Below are 5,078 nucleotides of genomic sequence, written 5' to 3'. Positions count from 1 at the left end.
GATGTCACAGAGAAGAGCCTGTCTCCATCCTCCTGACACTCACCCTTTACATATTTATAAACATTGATTAGGTCACCCCTCAGTCTCCTCTTTTCCAGGCTAAAGAGACCCAGCTCCCTCAGCCTTTCCTCATAAGGGAGATGCTCCATTCCCTTCATCATCTTGGTGGCTCTGCGCTGGACTCTCTCCAGCAGTTCCCTGTCCCTCTTGAACTGAGGGGCCCAGAACTGGACACAATATTCCAGATGCGGTCTCACCAGGGCAGAGTAGAGGGGGAGGAGAACCTCTCTCGACCTACTGACCACCCCCCTTCTGATGCACCCCAGGATGCCATTGGCCTTCTTGGCCACGAGGGCACAGTGCTGGCTCATGGTCATCCTGCTGGCCACCAGGACCCCCAGGTCCCTCTCCCCTACACTACTCTCCAACAGCTCCGTACCCAACAGATACTGGTACCTGGAGTTGTTCTTGCCCAGATGCAAGACTCTACACTTGCCCTTGTTCAATTGCATTAAATTTTTCCCTGCACGAATCTCCAGCCTGTCCAGGTCTTGCTGAATGGAAGCACAGCCTTCTGGTGTGTCAGCCACTCCTCCCAGTTTCGTGTCATCAGCAAACTTGCTGAGGGTGCACTCTACTCCCTCATCCAAGTCATTGATGAATATATTGAACAGCACTGGTCCCAATACCGAACCCTGGGGGACTCCACTAGATACAGGCCTCGAGCTAGACTCCATCCCATTCACCACAACTCTTTGGCTTCTTTTCTCCAGCCAGTTCACAATCCATCTCACTACCTGATCATCCAGATCACACTTCCTCAGTTTAGCCACGAGGATACTGTGAGATGATACCTTCCCTTCAGAAAGGAATTTGCTGTGCTTTTTGTGTGAGAGCAATAATATCCACCCTTAATCTTTGTTTGACAAGGTCAAGCAGTGTGAGGTAGTTTCCATGCCACCTTGGTATAATCCCAAGACGCTTAGGTAGGACATAGGAATTGTTTAGAGGAGTGCAATTCAAGAACTGGAGTGAATGGGTTAAGATTAAGCATTAAGGGGTATTTTCTAACAGTGATGATTTACGGGGCTGTGACTGCCAAGACATCTACTTAGGACTTCTATAAGATGTGTTCCTCACTTCATGATGTGTGTTCCTCACTTTGTGATGAACAGTGGATAAAAATTCACTACTTGAGGTATGGGAATGGAACCTAATATAATGTAACAAGGTTTTTAAAACTCTGTTTCTATCTTTTTCCTAGTTCTTGTCCAGATTCAGATTTCAGAACTCCACATCTTATCCCAACAATCCCATCCTGCATTATGTGGTTTGTTTCACTGGGTCTGACTTCTTAGAACATGGTAGTCCTTCCTGATGGGTTTACACATGTGAATTTACGTGTGACTGTGTTTAGTTGTCTACTCTAACAGAACTTACCTGAGATTCCATCTGTCACCTAGACCATATTTCTGGACACGGATTCCAGAGTGAGGACAGGGGCATAATGGAAGCTTCCTCTCCGGTATGACAGTAGTAGCAACAACCTGCAGTAAATAAATATATGGATAAGTATATAGTTGCAGGTATAGAGGGATGTAGAAAGAGATGGAATAGAGTATTTGCATAGTTGTCATGAGACCAGTGTAGCAAAGATAAAATCCACACTTTTAATCACCTTTGAGTTCATGAAACATTTACATGTACTTCTCATCTAGCACTACCTTTGCTCATAAGAACTAATTTTTCCCTCCATAAGAATTAATTTTTCCCTCCATAAGAAAATCCACAGATCTTCTCAATTGAACATGCCTCACTTGTCAATGTCCTAACTGTTCTTCTGGGACTGGCAAGCAGTCTGTCCCTTCCAACACACTTTTCACAATTCACTACAGGGAGTTACATAGCTGAATAGTTTTCTCACCTGTGCTCATGATCCACTCTCCAGTGTGTGCCACACATCATGGCAAAGAGCAAGTTGAGCATAAGGAGCAATATTAGCAAAGGCTGAATAACTGATGCCATGCATGAAGGGTATGTCCACTTCATAGTTGGCAGGTCCATCAGTGATGGTGAAGAAGAGCTCAAAGGTGCTAAAAGTGTGATGGGGTAGTAGTGGAAGTGGCCCAGCTCATCAGGATTTTGGGTCTGGAAGATGATACAGAAAACAGAGTAAAGAGAGGAGGAAAAAGAAGAGGAAAAGGAACAAACCTCAGGACTTTTATCATGGCCTTGGCCAGCAGAATCTGATTATCTCTGTAAACTAAAGCATCAGATTTTATCCCAAACAAATAGGGCAAGACAGCCAAATCTACTGTATGTCTAAGTTTATTTACTTATAACTACTTAATTTAGTTCTACTTATGGTCTTCAAGGCTCCTGAGTTCAGCACCCTATTATGTACTGATGGGCCAATATTCTGTCCTCACCTCCTGAATTATCCATGCAGGTTGAAATGAAAGAAATGGAATGGCTACATCATGCAGACATTGTATCACAAGACAAACACAATGCTTGGCTACACTTTGGGAAATTCTAGGGAAGTCATCAATAGCAGCAGTAAATCCGTATTTTCTGAAGAAGAATGAGAAGACTGGAGGTTCTCTTACTACGGGTACTAGAATTTTTCGGAAGCTCGATCCAATTCCAGCAGTCCTCTTCCACTGAATTCATATCCTGAATTTAGATCCTCTAAATAAACCCTCTCTTTACGGACCCAAGTCTGAACATGAGATCTCCAAATATCATCTGCAGGTTAGACAAAGTATTACCAATAAGACCAAAGCTTCTTCACAAAGAACCGTAAGCATCTTGCCATGGAAATTAAGGCAGAAGAGCGAAAACTGATGATCTAGTCTGATCTCCTTTACCCCCCAGGACATTACATTTCACTTCTTTACCCACTGCTGAGTTTAACTTACACTTGAGTGAAGAATCTTTGCTAGAAAAGCATCCTGATTAATTCAGGAATAATTAATCTGCCTTGGACTGGTTTTCCCCATGGCTGTAGAGGAAATCTTACCATTATGATAATTTTTAATTGCAGTTTGTTTGGCACTTTTTGTGCACTACCCAGTTAGGATAAAGAGCTATTTGTAATCTGATATTTCTGCATTTTCAACCGTTATCAGGTCACATATTGGTGAATATGTACTCTGAAAATTTGAAATATTTAAGTGCCTCCTTGTCACACATCTTGTTTGGCCCTCACATCATTGTTATGGTTCTCCATCACATTTTTGAGCATCTTTTTTAAGAGGAGACTGTCAAGAACAAAATCGGTCTCACTAGTACCATATATGAACAGAAAATCAACCTCTCACACCAACTCTGTTCACTGTTTATTCACCCACAGACCACAGTAAGCCTTTCACAATTTAGTTCTTTGGCTTGTAGGACACCCAGATCCTTCTGACATAAATGTTTTTTAGGAAATCCATTCTATGTAGATAGAATGGGCACTCTTTTTTTCACAGCTGTAAAGGACTAGCCTTAGATGAGAGTTTTCAAAAAATGGATCTTCATTATTGGTGTTTTACAATGCTAAACAGTCTTTAGTCAGTATTATCAATCCATTCTGCAAAATAATAGACCGTGAAATAGTCCATAGGTCAAATTTGGACCACATAAGGTCCATTTTATCATGGCTTTGCTATCCAAATCTCAAACCAAATAGTCACAAGAACAACCTGAATTAAGGAATGTGTATGAGTGGCTGCCACTTCTTCCCTAGACACAGTTTTCCTTTGCTTGTTCAGGACCTCCTTGTCAGAAGATTCAGGCATGTAGCTAGTCCTGAATTGTAAGCCCTTCTTAAACACAGTGAGGACTGAACCTGTAGCTTCAATTTTCCAAGTTTACAGGAGTCCCAGATCCTGGACCATACTGTTAATGCGTTTTTTTCTATTACAGTTAAGGATTCACAAAGATAAAGGCCTAATCCAGGACAGACATCCAGAATTTCTGTCTCTGTCGCCTTAAAATGTAATGGCCTTATCAAAAGTAGGCCTTACCACCTGCCAAATATTTGTTCATGGCTGCTGTTTTGTATTCTATCATTTTTTTCCATGCCTGCTTTGGTTTGTTAGGTGTATTCAGAGGGTGCTTGTCAGATCAGGTCCCTTCCGAGGTATAGTGAAAGCAAAGGTAGACTTGAGTTAAACTCTAAGTCAGATATATGTGATCTAATGGGTAAGCATAGCAGCAGTACCCTAGGATCTAAAATAACTCAGTCATAAAAATCTTAAACAACTACATCCTCTTGCCTAAATAGATCAGGTGGGGAAGCTATTGATCACAGGCTTTGACGTTTAGGTGTTAAAGTCTTCTACTGAATCTAGATGCTCATGTTGTAAAGTTATCCTGTAATTTATTATATAACTGTAATGATACTGTGCTGTTGGGGTTGCACAGGACTGCAGTGTATGTGTTCTGTTATAACAACTCAATGTTTTGTCCACACATTGTTTGGGATCTATGATCCCATTCACATGGAAACTTACCATCTGAATTATCTAGTCTTTTAATCAGATGATAGAAATAAAAAATAACCTGTACCCCTTCCAGTCCTCTTTTCAAATTGACCCATCATAGTCAAGATCCCACTTTACTGAACTATGCTTAAGTTCTTAAGTAATGGTATCCTTAATATCCTAGTTGTCAATCTGCCTTGCTTTTTCATTTTTTGTCTAAGTCAAATTAAGGATCTATTCTTGGATCTCCTCTGTCTTGTTTGATCACCTGTTCTTCTATTTTGTTTCATCATTTGGTTATATGGTAGCACAGGTAAAATGAAGTATAGATTTATCCCTAATCCCAATTGTGTAAACTGGAGTACAGATTTCATTTGCTTCAGGTTTGTAAGGTGCCAGTGAATAACATACTGAATATTTTTCACTCTGAGGATGAAAAGTACCATCCAAATGATCCAGTGGGAGGACTCTAATATGCTGACAGCAGAATGAGTTGATGCTCTAAATCAACATGTTGAAGTGTTTGTAAGAGAGGTGGCTATGAAACAAGACTGTTTCCTGCTCCTTCAAATTGTTGTTCTATTTCTGCCCTAAATCATAAACATC

This window comes from Pterocles gutturalis, unplaced genomic scaffold (genome assembly GCF_000699245.1).
Source record: "Pterocles gutturalis isolate BGI_N339 unplaced genomic scaffold, ASM69924v1 scaffold18636, whole genome shotgun sequence".
Taxonomy (NCBI): Eukaryota; Metazoa; Chordata; class Aves; order Pterocliformes; family Pteroclidae; genus Pterocles; species Pterocles gutturalis.
The sequence above is the reverse complement of the archived record's forward strand: the minus strand, read 5'-3'. Positions refer to the sequence as shown.